Source organism: Pleurodeles waltl, chromosome 8 (genome assembly GCF_031143425.1).
Source record: "Pleurodeles waltl isolate 20211129_DDA chromosome 8, aPleWal1.hap1.20221129, whole genome shotgun sequence".
In the NCBI taxonomy this organism is placed as follows: domain Eukaryota; kingdom Metazoa; phylum Chordata; class Amphibia; order Caudata; family Salamandridae; genus Pleurodeles; species Pleurodeles waltl.
In genome coordinates, this window is record NC_090447.1 from 1,418,117,540 (window position 1) to 1,418,134,422 (window position 16,883).

The window sequence follows — 16,883 nt, forward strand, 5'->3', positions numbered from 1 at the left end:
ACTGGCAGCGGTATTGGGGTATGATTCTGACATGTTTGATACCAAACATGCCCACGTTCAGAGTTACCATTATGTAGCTGGACACAGGTAGTGAGTGACCTATGTTCCGTACATGGGTAAAATGGCTTCCCCGCATTTACGAAGTCCAGTGCAATGGAACTGGAGTTCACAGGAGCACCTCTGCTCATGCAGGGGTGCATTCAGATACAAGGACCCGCAACCTGCTCTGTGGTTTGGAGGGCCTACCACAGTGGTGACTTGCAGCGACCTGTGGTGAAAGGGTGCATGCACCTTTTCATGCAGGCTGCAATGGCAGGCCTGCAGACACATTTTGCATGGGCTCCCATGGGTGGCACAATACATGCTGCAGCCTGTGGGAAACCCCTGGTGCCCGAATGCCCTGGGTACCTAAATACCATATACTAGGGATGTATAAGGAGGCACCAGTATGCCAATTGTGGGTTGTGCAAAGTCCTGGGATCCAAATTTAGAGGGAGAGAGCACAATCACTGGGGTCCTGGTTAGCAGGATCCCAGTGAAAACAGTCTAAGCATTCTGATAGCAGGAAAAAGTGGGAGTAACCATGCCAAAAAGAGGTACTTTCCTACACTATATCCTCTGCTATGTACTTTGTTTTACATGCTCTGCTGGGAGTTTAATTTAAAAGGCTTGCTATGCAGTTTAATTTGTGTGCATTGTAAACAAGTTTGTTTCATGAAGCACAAATGCCTGGCATTTTTGCTGAAACAGCTGTAGTGTACCAATTAAAGGCCTCCATTTCCTGCTGTCCTTGTTTTCTGCCCGAATATCTGGTGTTTTGTTTGTGTAACAGCTGCTGGTTACTTATACAGTACTGAGCTATGAAAGACCACCATTTCCTGCCATTATCATTTCCTGCCAAAGTGACTGGTATTTTGTTTTTGCTTGGACGACTGCTGAAAATTAAGGGCATTTGTTTCCTGCCCGGGTTTCTTGCCAGAGACTTCTGTTTGGCAGGCAGTACTCTCCACATGCATGTGCTTTTCTATGTACTTTGTTTTACATGCTCTGCTGTGAGTTTAATTTAAAAGGCATGCTATGCACTTTAATTTGTGTGCACTGTAAGCACGTTTGTTTCTGGAAGTACAAATGCCTGGTATTTTTGCAAAAACAGCATGTAGTGCATCAATTAAAGGCCTCCGTTTCCTGCTGTCCTTGTTTTCTGCCCAAATATTTGGTCTTTGGTTTGTACAACAGCTGCTGGTTACTTATACAGTTCTGAGCTATGAAAGACCTCAATTTTCTGTTGCTCTCATTTGCTGCCAAAGTGTCTGGTAGTTTGTTTTTGCTTAGATGACTGCTGAATAATTAAGGGCCTTTGTTCCCTGTCCGAGGTTCCTGCCAGAGATGTCTGTTTGGCAGGCAGCACTCTCCACATGCATGGCAAGGTATAAATACTATGTTCAAAGTGTGGCCACCCGCTTGGCTTAGTCAATCTTGCTGGCAGAAGACAGAGCTCTCCCTTCAAATGGATTGACGATCCCCACTGCCTGCGACAAGAAGCAACCTGGAGACTGCCACCTGGAAACTGGGGCATGTAATCTCTCTTGGAATCCTGTCCCTTCAAGACTACTTTCTACAATCTTGAACCTTGGAATCTGGTTGTTCAGCTGGTACTGCAGCACCAACCTTGCCCTGACTTCCACCATCTTTCTTTCACTGCCAGTCAATGTTCCAGATACTTCTGCCTATTACACAGACCTCAGGTTAGTGCACTAGCAAGGCGCCTCTCATTTTTAGTTTTTCCTTTCTTCTAGGACACGTTTACAGTTTGAATTTAAATGAGGAAGTTTTAGCAGGTGAAAAAAGGAAAATTGAGTGAGTTGGATAAAGTAACAAGATAAAAACAGGTAATAAGATTGTTATCATCAATGAAGAAACAGGGGGCCTGATTCACAAAGGTAAACTCATACTTATTTGCAAGTTTACTATTTTTTTCGGTATTCATAAGCTACAAGTTTAATTTTACTAATAGTAATTATACGACTGCGGAGACTGCTCACTTGTGGCAAGGCAGAGAACTCTGCATATACACTGATAGGACAGGCCTGTCACTATATGTTTGAAATTTTTGCCATGAGTGTGGAGTCTCCGCAATTCTAAAATTATTAGTAAAATTAAACTTATAGTCTGTGAATACCAAAAAAATAGGAAACCTACATAAGAGTGTAAGTTTACGTTTGTGGCTCCAAAAATGTGTGGTTCGGATGTAGCCCAGGGGTGAGTGTTCAAGGAACCACCCAACGGATTCAGATTTCTTTCAGCAATTCTTGTTTGACATTTTCTCAAGGACGAGCACCCAAAGTTTTCTACATAATTATTTTTTCACAAACCGTAATTTTTCGTCAAAGTCGAATTTTATCTTGCGGAAAGTAGAAGGGTAAAGTCAATGGTGGTCTGCGCAAGCAGGTTTAGGGATTGTGGTAAGACACAAATAATGTAATGGTGGGTCAAGAAAAGCATGCTCTAGCTGACTGTAAAGCATTCATACATGGTTTTCTACAGTGATTTTGTTCTTTTGTTACAGTGAACCTCCCCTGACAGAAGGAGTGAGCCTCACTATTAGAACTTGAAGGATCCTGCTCAAAAAGATCAACACACACCTGTCATTCTTTTCACAGGAGCTCCAGGTTCACCAGAACCATCACTCTCTCTCTCCACGTCGAGTCCCTTTACCCTCAGGGTCTGTCATTGGTGGAAGAACTTCACTTCCACAGAAGTCCTAGGAATTCAAGTGAGTGGCCCTACAAGAGACAGTACCTATATAGGGCTCACAGAAATCTGTAGGGATGAAGACTGTACTGCAAGAGAAAATTCTGAATTTAGCAGAACAAGACAAAAGAGGGAGAACTGGTGCCTTATGTTGAATTTTTATAGCTCTACATTTTCCTTAAACAAGGGCCATCCCTGAAAGTCACAAAACAGGCCAGATGCATAAAGTAAAATATTGCACAAGAACGGGGTTTGTATACTTACCTTTACCAGCAAACCCCTGGTTGTTTGCTCTGGTAAATGCTATGTAATTCAGAAAGAGGCAATTATCTGACCCCATACCACCTCGACTAGTGATTTATCTTATATCTTCAAATGTTGTTGCAAGGAGCAGTGGAAGGTTCAATAACAAAACAAAAGTTTAAGAAGTATTATTATTTTGATGACAGTGATCCAACACATCACAGACCAGGGCAGCCAGGGTCATAAACCTATCAATCAACCCACGTTCAGCATCCCAAATTAGATGCACATGAATCTCATTCATCATGACACACCAGAATACCCATATATTTAATTGTGTTCTGTTCCAACTAGAGATATAGTGCTGGGAACTCAGTCCAATACCAGCCACGAAGATTCAAGAAGGATCAGGAAGGACATGTTCCAGTCAGTAAGAATTCTACAGAGAGTAAACAAAAGCGCTCCTCATGAACCCCACTGCCTGCAACAAGAAACAACCCGGAGACCACTGTCACCTGGAAACTGGGGCTTGTAATCTCTCTTGGAATCCCGTTCCTTCAAGACGACTTTCTACAGCCTTGAACAGTGCTTAATTTGTAAATAAAAAAGGTGCTGGTGCCCAAAGCCCTCCTCTTAAACATGCGGCTGCTTCAATTAAATGTGCGAACACAGAATAGTGAGGCGGCGTGATCCTGAAGCCATCTCAGGCCTCTTCAGTCTATATAAAGCCACTCCCAGCCCCTTCAGCTCACTCTTGCAGCTTTCTGCTTTCTACCTTTGTGACGCTTTTTCGTTTTTCCCTTTCTCTGCCTTTCCCACATGTATTTTGCTTGCAGCAAATGTTTGAGGCCGAAGAATAAGCTCCGGCCCTCAAAAATAAGTGCCGGTGCTCAGCACCGGAAACAACAAGCACAAATTAAGCACTGGCCTTGAACCTTGGAATGTGGTTGTTCAGTTGGCACCGCAGCACCTACCGTGCCTTTACTACCCCCATCTTTCTTTTAGCGCCGGTAAATGTTCCAGATACGTCTGCCTATTACAGCACCTAAGGTTAGTGCACTAGCAAGGTGCCTCTCTTTTTTAGTTTCTCCTTTCTTCTAGGACACGTTTACAGTTTAAATTTAAGTGAGGACGTTTTAGCAGGTGAAAAAAGGACAAGTGAGTGAGCTGGATAAAGTAACAACATAAAAACATGTAATAAGATTGTTATCAATGAAGAAACAGGGGGCCTCATTCATAAAGGTAAACTCACATTTTTGAGTGTGTCAGGCTGGCTGGTTCTCATTAAGGACTATACTATATTGTATAGTTTAACCCCCCCCTCTTAAATGAAACAAATGACTGTGAGAAACCAGTGGAGGAGCGGTGCGTTGCGTGATATATGCATAAATACAGAAATACGACCATCTCCCTCAGTTGCTGGGTGGTGTAAATATGAACTTTACAGAGATTCCTCACCTACTGATTGGCTTGTGGTCAGTGCACTGTCACCTTCATGTGCAGTACTCTAGACTGGAATGGTTATGCCTGAAGTTGCTTTGTATTGTACCTCAAACCAAACATGACTCTAAAAGGGTGGCTTTGAGGACCTGAATAGGATGGCAAATTACACAGATCAGGTGTTGTGTTGAAATGTCAGGAGGGGGTTTGTTTTAGAGGACTCTGGACCCTCACCTACACTGGTAAGCATGATGATGGATCATCATTGGGCCCACTCTGCTTGGGGGGGGCTCTTTTCCACGTCGAGAAGATGGACTACTGACGGAAGCTATTCAGGAGCCCTTTCAAGGTGACTTATAATGCTTGAACAAAACAAAATGTCTTTAGCCTTGGGTACTGAGGGGAAGTGGTGGGATCAAAAGATGGTGGGATAACATGACCTCTTAGATGAAGGCCAATTGACTGATTTAATCATAACCTGCTCCCCTTGGGCAGCAATCATCTTCTCCAATGCCGATGTGATTATCTCTGCAGCATCAGAACAAACCAATTCTAGGTCTGAGAAATAGAACTACTTATCAGTGGCTGTGAGATAGGGAGCACATGTCTACATATAGTATGTGTCACAGGATAGACATTAGTGGCTTTGGCTGTAACCGAACAGGTCTGCCCAACAAAGGTACCAGAGTGGCACGTGGTAAATCTCACCACATGATCCCTGACCATGTTGTTGGCACCCGGGAATAATGCACTCCCTCTTAGCCTCACTTTAGTTGTAACTACACCTTACTGTTGCTCTTATTATCAGTTTTTTTCACAAACATTTGCCCAACCCTAGCCTTATGCCTCCCAGCAGCAACCCACTGCCTGAAACCATACATTTTGCATGGATGTTGGCTATCCCTCTGAAGAATGGTGCAGCTTCTCTGGTCCCGTCTTACTTTTATGAAAGCAGCTGATGACAAACGTTAGAATTCTTTGGAGCAACCATAATCTGTGAACCCTTTCCTGCTGTGTCTTCAGGCCTCCCCCATCAAGGGATCCTATGGAGCTGCTTGATTGATGAACTGTACCTACAACTCTGCCCTATGCTCATCCGTTGCATCCCCTATCCTTCTTCTCTAGGTCAGATGAAATGACACAGTGCAAGAGGGGTCGTCCTTCCCTGTCTGAATGTGATATCAAAATTGACTGTGTAATTGCAACATCAAATTTTCCACCCATGTGGGAGGATGAGGCCCTTCAATGAAGTTCAGTGGTATGTGGTTAGGCATGGATTTAAAAGGCCCCAACCCTCTCAGGAGACGGTCACAGGCGGATGCAATGAGGGGTCTAAACGCTCCTGGGCACTGCTGTGGGCAGATTCTTCACTGCCACCTGGTAGGAATGCACAAGGACCTTTCACACAGTGCAAGCATGTCAAGGCTGAGCCCCCTTGCTGAGAAGGGTACGACAGGCTTCCTGTATTTTTGTGCCCCTAGGGTACAAAGGATGAGAAACCTCTGGTCCTGCACTGCTTGAGTCAAAGAAAGTAAGCTTGGGGGAGATACCCTGGGCCAGTCGGTAACCATGGGAAAGGACAAGCAGCTCAAGAGCACCCAGCAGAAGAAGATGGACCAGTATACTACACCTGGGTATGGACAAGCATCTCCCCCCCCTCCGCCAATCTAGTGCAACTGGTAGGGACCATGGGTCTGCATTGGCTGACACCACTGGAGCCATCCTTGTGGCCATTGATTGTCCAGAACCACACTTAAAACAAAGATTGACACCATAGACCTGGATGTTAATCTGCTGCGTACAGCCCTATGTAAAGTCAGACAAGCTGCAGGAAACGAAGCAGATGGTAAAGCTTCTCCAGGAGGAAATGCAGAATCTGAGGGCCACAGAATCTGTATTGTCGAAAACCACCAGATGACTGGAAGGCCATGCTGAGGATGTTGAGAGATGTTCAAGGCTTGGGAATCTGAAACTTGAGGGGCTCCTTTGGGGGGGTCCAAGCTGCTGAACCAGAGCTGTTTTTGGAGAAGTGGATCCTGTTGATTGGTCTGCCACCGGTGTTTGTTTTTGAAAGGGCTCACAGGCTTCTGCCCCCCCAGCTGCCCCCTCAAGGGCAATAATAGCAAAAATCCTCAACTACCGGGACAGGGATGTGATCCTCCAGGCTGACCACAGAGTGGGTGATCCCAGTTATGAAAATCATTTGCATCTTTTCAGACTGTACACAGAAAGAGCAGCGTCTCCAGCAGTCCTTCACTGCCATTAAACACAGAGGTCTGAGGGATTGCATTTCCTGCTGCTGTTCCTGGCCCACCCGAAGGTACTCCACTGGGATCAGGCTCACTTATTTGGTTACCTTGTGAGAGCTCTGCTACTACCCTATATAGGCACACTCCCGCTCTGGGCAGCAGACTTTAATTGTGTCCTAGATGGGTGGGAAGGATAGTCATCCTCCCAAATGGGGACAAAGCCATGGATGACTGCTGAATGAAGGGACACTATGGCACACCTTAATTGTATAGGCATCTGGAAAGTCCAGCACCAGGAACAGAAAGTTTTCATGCCACGTCAGCACACACGTCAGCACACACACTCACAGTAGACTGGATAGGTTCCTAGTGATGGGGGGAGGTGGCGCACAAGGTCGGAGAGATGCAGTATTTGGTGTATTACCTCTTGGACTATGTCCTGCTATTGTTGGAGTGTGAGAGGGGCACACCACGGTCTAGGGTAAGCTGTGGAGACCCAGACTGGAGCAAATTATGATGGTGCGTTCAGGGAGGGCCTGGGAGAAGTGATAGAGGAATACTTTGAGACAAACTGGGGCTCTGCCGACACTTGCGGTTTGGAGTGGAATTTGATTAAAGTGGTAACCCGCAGGAAGTGCTTCTCCCAAGCCTGTGGCGCTAATCACCAACTAGAAGTTGATCTGGGCAGGTGAGAACTGATTAGAAGTGCCACAGTACAGTGCTGTGGATCAAGGTGGGGGGCAAAACCACATATTCGATGCTCGAAAGGCACTACGAGACACCTAGAATCACCTAGATAACTTTATGAGGCAGGATTTTCAACAGCGATTGCACTGGAAGGTGACAGGCTAGGAAAGCTTTTGGCCTGGCTGCTAAAGAGGGAACGTCCCCCACCCCCCTGATATTGGGTTTCACTAAAACAGATGGTGTGAGTGCATGTATGCAGGTGACCATTAACACCTTTCTTCGTGAGCACCTGACAACCATTTGTAGGGATGCTACCCCTGTGACCTTAGCTGGTATTGATCGGTTCCTGAACCAGGTGGAGGTGTCCTGATTAACGGATGAACAATGAAAGTACTTGGAGGCAAACATGCAGGGGGAGGAACTGGTGGACACTTTTGGAAATACGCCCAGGTGCAGGGACCTGGGACCAGAAGGCCTCCCAGTTGAATGGTACCAAAAATATAAGGCACATCCAGTCTCTAAAATGCTGAAGACACTCCAGGAGTTGATCTCCATGGGCACTCTTCCTAAATCCATGGTAGAAGCGCGGATAGTGATGATCCAAAAACCAGACAAGGACCCTACAGGCTCGGGGTCATACCATCCGTTGTCAATAGTAAATGTTGGCACCAAGATTCTCTCTTCGAATAGAGCACCCATAAATGATTTAGTTTCAAACAGACATCACAATCTAGCATACACATAAACAAGCACAGATGTAACAGTGCCTTTTTAGAATGATGTTTCAACCTCACGGAGGACAAGGACGAAGCAGACACTATATTGATTATCCAGAACTCACCAGAAGGCTACAGATCATTCAGAACTCGGCGACTAGAACCACTCTCAGTTTCCCATGCCACACTCACATCATGCCACAACTGAAGGAGCTCCACGGGTTCCTCATACACAAAACAGCACAATTCAAACTCCACACCCACACTTTCAAGGTAGCACATAACACTGGCACAGTATTCCTCAACAATTGCATCTGCTTTCACAAACCTTCCAGACCTCTGCTCATCTGCACTCCTACAAACACACATCCCATACATACGGAAAACCAGATCCAGTGGTCATGCCTTCTCCTACATCATTCTTAAAGCATGGAAATACCTGCTGCTACATATATGAAACTCCTCCTCACTTACTGAATTCAGAAAAGAGGCTGAGGAGATGGCTTTTTGAGTAGTCGAACTAGGCAGCAGGTTTGGCTAGACTCACACATGCTCAGTGCCAGGATACCTCCCCGGGTGATAGTTCGCTCTACGAATATGCACAACAACACATAACATTGTGGGTCACAGGAAGGAAGCCATTAAACGTTATTGAACATAGTTATTTGAACAGGTTGTTTAATATTCTAGATTTAAGTTTTACTTTATTAAATGTTCATATGCACTACAAAGTGCCGAAGAAATAAACTTTCAGATGAATGTAGTGGAAGTATTATGTGTTACACATTATTTAATTTATAAAAGGTAACACCACGAAAGTTAAGTTATGATGTGTACCACGTGTACTGCTACCTGACAAACTAGTTGTTCCCGATTTTGCAGGCAAAACTTACCACGTGTAATCTTGCATCTGAATAACAGCCCAGGACGACATTTTTGCCGAGTGTCATTATTGTGCCTTCAAAGATGCCACATAAATATTTATTAATTTGTCATTGCTTTGACAATAGGTATTTTCGTTCAGCAAGTAATGAGGCTGCATGAACACTGACATTTTCTTGCTTTCTGACTCTGGGGTGGATGTAACAACTATGGTTGCTACATTTAAACAAGATATACCTAGTTTCGACAGGCACAAGTCCAAAAAAACTTTATGCCTCAGAATTCAGTGATACTCGAGTCCATACGACTGTCTTTCTATCTTGCTAAACAGTATGGCTTCCAAAATTGCTTTATCTGCAAACTGAGGATTAAAAAAATTACATACTTCCACATTTGCATTCAACGAGGAGTATTCTACAAATTACTAAATGTTAATTGAAATAGAGGATCTAAGAGCTTTGAGGCATATCTCATTTAAATTCAATATGCCAATTCCTTGATCAGTACACAAACCATCACCTTGAGTAGAGAACATTCAAACTCAGCACCACTGGACCCATCCAGCCATCAAGTAGTGTTGGGATCAAAGACCTAGCCTCAAGGAAATTAATGAGTGTACATATTATCCACCATAAAAAATGCCGAACTATGAACTTTCCTAATGTGATTTTCTTGACACTTTCCGAATCGCTATAGATGACGTATAAATTTAGATTTTTTTAAACTTCGATTGATGAACTTTCCTGCATAATTTATTATGTCCAGAATAGAACATTCATCTCTACAGTGTGAACGTTTTTACGGATGATTTGCCGACCTGAGCAACGCCCGACTTGGTGGTCCCAGGAATGGCCACACTTCTAGGTGCTGCGGCCCCTGCATCCCACTGCGGGGAGCTCTCCTGGTGACGCCAGGCGAGGAGAGCGGCGGCGGACTCTGGCAGCTCTTTTCTGAGCTCTGGACCCGCTGGATGCCCAGGTGAGCGGACGCCGTGGCTTCGAGGACTCTCAAGAGTGCTGGGCTAGCAACTGCAGATCCCCCTCCCCCCCCTCTTCTTTCTCTCGTATCTTTTGGGGGCGCTGTTTCCTCAGGAGGGTCCCCGCACCTGAGCACACCTCCTACCGTTGTGATAATTGAAGAACAGTGAGGACAGTGGTACTGTGAATCCTGATGGCCCTGCTCTCGGTTGCCTGTACTGTTTTTTTTTTGCGGGGGCAGTTCGGGGAGCCTTGCCCATTCCCCCACTGAGAATCAGGGATGCTGCTTCACCGTGCGCTCCCCAGGAGGGGATCAAGCAGGGCGCTCGGAGGGACATCTCCAACACAGACTCCAAAATGACAAATTGCTGGCCGCGATTGATGCTACGGGGGGATCCTTGAGGGCCAGAAAGACTATCGGCATTGAGCTTGGCCTTACCCATGAGGACTCTAAGAAGGTGGATGGGAGGGTGTAGGCCTTGGAAGCAATAGATCAAACTCTGGTACCCAAAGCTCACGCCACCGAGCACTGCTTCACGGAGCTGGAGGCATACATGAGGCAAATAGCCACTAGGCTCGACTATCAAGAAGCGAGGGACCGCTGCAACAATATTAGGGTTTTGACCTGATGGAGGGAGTGGAGGGCAACGTCATCCTTGATTGCATGACTGGCCAAAGGAGGTTGTGGCCCCTTGGGGACTGCCCAAATTCTATGCACTGGATTGGGTGCACAAGGTCCCGGCTCCCCCTCTCAAGCCTGGGGCCCCACTCCATCCAGTGTTGGCCCACTTACTTAATTTTCAGGACTCAGACTGTCTTCTACAATAAGCCCACCTTCCTGGTCCCATCGTCATGGAGGATGCAAAGGTTTCACTGTATCCTGTCTTTACCCTCCAGGTGAAAATTGAGCGCACCTTGCTCCACGAGCTGGGTTGCCATACCCCCTGCTCTTCCCTGCCCACTTGAGAGTGCAGGTGGAGGAGAAGACTATTTTTTTTCCTAGATCCTGCTGTAGTATGGGACTGGCTGGAAAGCTATGATAAGATGCGCTCGGAGCCAGAGGTCCCACTCCAATCGAAGTGTTGGAGGCGTGGGCATTCTTGAGGCCAGGTGGAGGGGTTGAATTGCCCCACCAATCAACAAGCAGCTGAAAAGTGGATGAGGGCTTCTCTGTGCTCTGGTGGGAGCTCTCCACATCTTCAGGCACAAGCACGTAGGGGATCTGCCTCAAGCTCGGAAGGCTCCATAGTGCCCAGGCTGGAAGACACCCTCCAGAGGCTACCCTGGGTTACTGCGGACAGCATAATTTGACCTCCTAATGGGAGGCGACTGTTATTTACTCAGTATTGTTGTACAATGACTATGTTTCCCTCCTTTTTTATTTGCTGGGAAGTATTGGGCGTGGACTTGGACTTCATTCACCCTGTAATATTGTATTGTACAATATCTGACTGTTTAGACTCTTGCCTGTCTTGAGTGCTCCAACGTGGACCTGGTCGGCCCTTGTTTCGTCCTGGTTGATAGGCTCTATGCCTTTTTGCTCTTGTTTGGACAGGATGTAAAAGTCTCAGTCTGGCGAGGGGCGTTGTGGGTGTTTTTCAGGACTTTTTTCTTGCTGGTTTTATGTGGTGTGTTTCTGGCAGCTGTGGATGCATTTGGTGGCTGGCACCTAGAGCTCGGTGCGGCTTCTGGTGTGAGGGTGGTGTGCCCCTAGATCACATGGTTACTTGTCAGAAAGGCGGATCAACTCCAACTGTTAACGTGGAATGTACAGAGACTGTCCTCAACATCAAAACGCTATAATGTATTGGCTTACATAAAATGGAGGGAGGCACAGGTTGCATTTCTGCAGGGGACCCACCTGATGCTGAGGGCAGGCACTTCACAGAAAATGGATGGGGGCCAATTGCATTACACAGCCTACTCTGTCTTTGTGAGGGTGCCTTCATTTGGCTGAGCCCCGGGGTGCCCCTCCTGCTACACAAGGCAGTTATTGATATGGAGGGTAGATCTGTCCTGGTACTGGGATAATCTGCCTCCTCGGCTGTTGTTGACCCTAGGCTGGTGGCTGTATTCAACAGGGTGTGGCAGCGAGGTTCCCTCCCACCCACATTTCCCTCCACAAGGAAGGTAAGGACTGGCTGCTGGTGGACTTTCTCCATGCTCAACGCAGGCTACAAAAATCTGAGTAAGATGCGGGCAAACAGGACTTTGGCCATATATGAGCAAACTGATCCACCCCGATGAAACAGGTTTTATACCTACCCGTAGCATGCTGCTGAATATCCGCCAGTTGATCCATATCCTTGCCAGACAGGAGTCGCTCCCACAGATGCCCTTGCCTTATCTGTGAATATACTGGAAGCGTTCAATTCCTTATGGTGGGAATTTCTATATGCTGTCATTCTGGGGGTTGGCTTTGGGGGTATCATTTGTTAAGTGGACCAAACTGTTGTATTCCCAGCCGAAAACAAAGATTCAAACTGGATCAGTGATCTCTGAGGCGTGAACTGTGGAGCGGGATACTCGGCAGGGCTGCCCCCCGTTATTCCCAATGGTATTGGAGCCATCTGAGTTGGCAATAGAGCAAGGTGGCCACTATCGGGATCCGCAGGTGTCGGGTGATCAGATGTATATTTTGCTATACACGGATGATATGCTCATATATATGTGTGGCGGACTTACTGACTTGGATGCAGTGACGGCTCTGTCAGACTTTGGATGGCACTGCTGGTGGCACTATTGGTTGGTCGAGCTCACTAAGATGTTTTTCGGGAACTGGATATGGTTCTTGTCACTCTCTACTGGGGGACTACCAGACACAGGGTAGCCTTGAGGAAATTGTGATTGCTGGTGGATGAGGGGGGTATGGCTGCCTCAGACTTTGGACTATATTATTTGGTCACCCAGTTGCAGTAGGTCACCCAGCGGCAATCCACACTCTGGGAGACGATGGGCACTCTGGAGCACTCGACTTCTTCCAGGACTCTTCAAACTTGCATTCTGATGTGCCCTATCCCTGTTTCTATAGTTCGGGGTGAGAATATCTTGATCCGCACTGCACAATATGCATGGGCAAAGGCTCTGCAAAGAACTCACACCAGAGTCCCTTATTGATGGCTCGCTATTGGCAACATCCCGGAGGTTGGGCCAGTCTAGGTGCGTGGCCCAAGGAATGAGTCACCATTATGGGTGATATATTTGCAGAGGGTGAACTAGATCACTCCTGGTACTCATGGAGGCATGAAGTCCCGGCAGTGCATTTCCTGCTGCATGGCCCCCTGACGGGAAGGTTCTGCACCTAGTGGAGGGCGGGCTCTTCTGAAATCCCAGAGCATGAGTGCCTTCGCTGCCTGTTTCTTACCATGGGGACAATGAGGACAATTACTTTACTGTACCGTGCCTTTGTTAAAAGGAGCTCAGATCGATCTTTCACAACTGCGCCTCCGCTGAGACTAAAATTTGGGTCCTGCCCTCAGTGACTGCCTGGAAGAAAATTCTGGGGTTTATCCCAAAGGTGTCCTGGAATGGTAGATTGAAACTTTTTATTGAAACTGTTTTATTTCTTGCGTGGGGCATATCTCACCCCTCGGTGACTGCATGCTATGATCCCTGGGGCCTAGTCAGAGTTCCCCCACTGCCACACAAATGAGGTGGGGTTCTTTCATATGGTGGGGACCTGCCCAATCCTGGACCCATACGGGGCCACCATGCCGCAAGTGGTGCGTCAGGCCACCGATAGACACTTTGATTGTCCCCCACGGTGATGTTTGTTGGGTTTACATATGCGTATGCATCCCAGAAAACGGATAGACTCACCGATCTGGCACTAATACTTGCCAAGTGGCAGCTAACAATCAGCTGGAAATCTGCTACCGTACCCGACCTGGGAAAATGGAGTATACAGCTGACCAAGAGGGCAGACAGAGAGGAATTACAACGGGAGGCCAGAGGTGTGCTGAGAGTCCCAATACTACCCTAATGGGATGAGACATTTGTGGCTTGCCGACGCTGGTCCTCTGGGGGTGCGACTGGCTGCGGATGTGCACTCTTCAGCACCTTCACCGGAATCTGAGATGCCCTTACGGTCTCCTAACGCCCCTGTCGGTCACCTAGTACCGGGGAGTCTGTGGGATGGGTGAGAGGAACTACTGCTGTGGTTTCTTTTATGTGGCGAAGGCACATCACCACGCGCCAGGGCCGGGGTAGCACTGACGGCTACCTTCTTAGAGCTCAGCAGAACGCCCTGGTCAAGTGCTACTTGTGTCACCTGACTCAACACTTCATTTGTGCTGACTGTGATGGGGCTTGTATGTTGACTACTTTTATTCTGCCAGCTCCCACCTGCCCTGTTTCTCTTCATACTTTAATTCTCTTCTTTTGTACATCTGGCACAACTACGTTTTGAAAATGGCAATAAAAAGATATTTCAAAAACTTTACTCCACAAAAGCTCAGTCTTAAGAGTAACCCAATGGAAATACTTAGTCTAACATTTTTCTTGGCATTCTGCTTTTCCCTAACATGATGACCACAGAAGACCTACTGTCAACACCATGTTGCATGAACTCCAAAGTCTTCCATTTCGCAGGGATATGCAGATGTATGCAGATGTATGCCACAGGCTGCCAAGCTTACGGCTCCGCTATAAAAGACTGACACAGAAAGGTGCTTTATCAGATTTTGCTTTTCTCAATGTGTTATAATCGTAAACAGGCATTGAACCGAGGCGTGTTGCTATGCTTTATTTTGAGATAGGTAGAAGGCTCGTGACAAGTCCAATCAATACTGGCAGTGAACTACTGATGGATTTACTTTGCGTAAATAGAAGGTATCCTTAGCTCTCTGGTCAACTCGATCAACTCTGTGCATGGTGAATTAATAGTAGGTGGTGCCTTCTCCATAATTTGTATATTGATCATAAGATGGGTTTCAGTTTCCATCACAAATTTGAGCATTAATACATAATGCATGACCACCTTAGTACTCTGATTTTGCATCACTCTATGTGTTATCCAGTTTACACCAAGAAAACCTCAAATATGGACTCACACTAAAAATAAATTAGGATCAATATTCTTATTTGACATAATCCCTGCTTACACGACCCCTGAGTATTTTATTATATCAAATCCCCACATCCAAGTCTATCTTGGCCAATATTCATGGACACACCAATAGCAGATCATTTTACAGCAGAACACTCTTATTTAGATCAATACAACAAAGTGATTGGAAAGTTTAAGAAGTATTAAAACGCACCAATGAGAGCTGAAAAATATTTGTATTTTGAGAATTTTTCATCATAAAAATATTCCTAAGAAATTCACATTGGAAACAAGTGATTTCAGCATTCCCAAACTAATCAAAAAATGACCCATTAACATTGCCAGTTATTCTCATGTCCTACGCATGATTGAAATACACTCATTCAGCGAAAGGGTACTACCTCCTCGTCTGCCTTCCTTAACCCACTCCCTATGTCATGATGTGCGTCTCTGCATACAGTTAGGACTTCTTCCCTATCCTTTCTTTTAAACTTGTGGGTACTAGGAAGCACAGTCTAGCCACCTCCTGGGAGATCCATAAAAGCAGAGTAAATCTCCAACTGCTATCTGTTTTTCCCTGTCTTAAGCCTTATAGACATGCTTCCTATCTCATTATTACGTTATGTGATGTATTCAGAGCACCCGTGCAAGTACATCTGCATACTGTTATTTCTGTTAGTCATGAGACTCAAGCTTAACTGACTCCAGTTTAACTTAGAACACAGCTGCCAGATTGGTCCTCAACCTGCCCAAGAGAACCCACATCACCCAGCACTTGAAGGACCTACACTGGCTCCCAATACAGATGATATGCCATCTCAAACTCCAGACCCATGCCTACAAAACCCTCCACGGCCAGGGCCTCGCCTACTTGAACGACTGCCTGAACTTCCACTGACCTCCCAGAAGGTCTGCACCTCCCAGGAGGTCTGCTCCGCCACCACGGCCTCGCACAGATACCTTGCATTCGCTGCTGCCACTCCAGAGGTCACTTCTCCCACCTCATCGATAAAAACTGGAACGCCCTCCCCTTCTACCTCCGCACCGCACCCTCGCTGTCCCACTTAAGGAAAGGGATCAAGACCTGATACCTGCAGCAAGCACCTGGATATCTTCTTGGGTGATAAGCTGTGCTTTACAAGTACGACCTGATTGACTGAACTGTTTATGAAATATAGTGCAACTGATGTTGCTCTGTTCCCTATACCTGCTTTAGGTCAGATTTGTAGTTCAGGGTGTTGAAAACACAGCTTCTAGGGGTCTGCTATGTTTGCGCACTTCTTGTTTAATGGAAGTTATCCTTCCTCTTAAGAGGGCCAAGGTGACGACTGGTAATAATGCAAGCATCTACGCCCTTCCGGTCTGTGGGAGTGCCACAACTGCCTAACTATCATAGTGGCGCTCTTGTGGGGCTGCATGACTTTGCGACTATTTCAGCAAGAGAAAGCAAAAAGCATTCGCTTGTTACCAGAGGCTGACATATGCTGCATTCCTAAAGGGTGCATTCTCTGATGTCATGGAGTGCAAAAGGCGCTCACCAAAGCAAAAACACTGCAAGCCATTTCTTGATGATACACAGGGAAAGTCCTCTCGGAATTTTGATGAAGCATCAGGGTTGCATCAAAAGCACATCCTCCAAGCTATGATCAATTTGGCCGTGGAGGCGGCTACTGGAGAGGGTACACCTCCTAACAGCAGCGTAGGTGAGCAGGTTCTTTGTAGTCAGAGGCAGAAGCATCTGAAGAGGATTCTGAGCAGAGGGATCACTAAGGGCAGAGGGATGATCTTTCTGAAATGCTGCAGCATATTCCTTCCAACTTGGACAGTTAAAGCTCTGCATCTGTAGAGGAAGAGTTACAACCCCAAGTACCAGTGAAAGGAGCATGAAAAC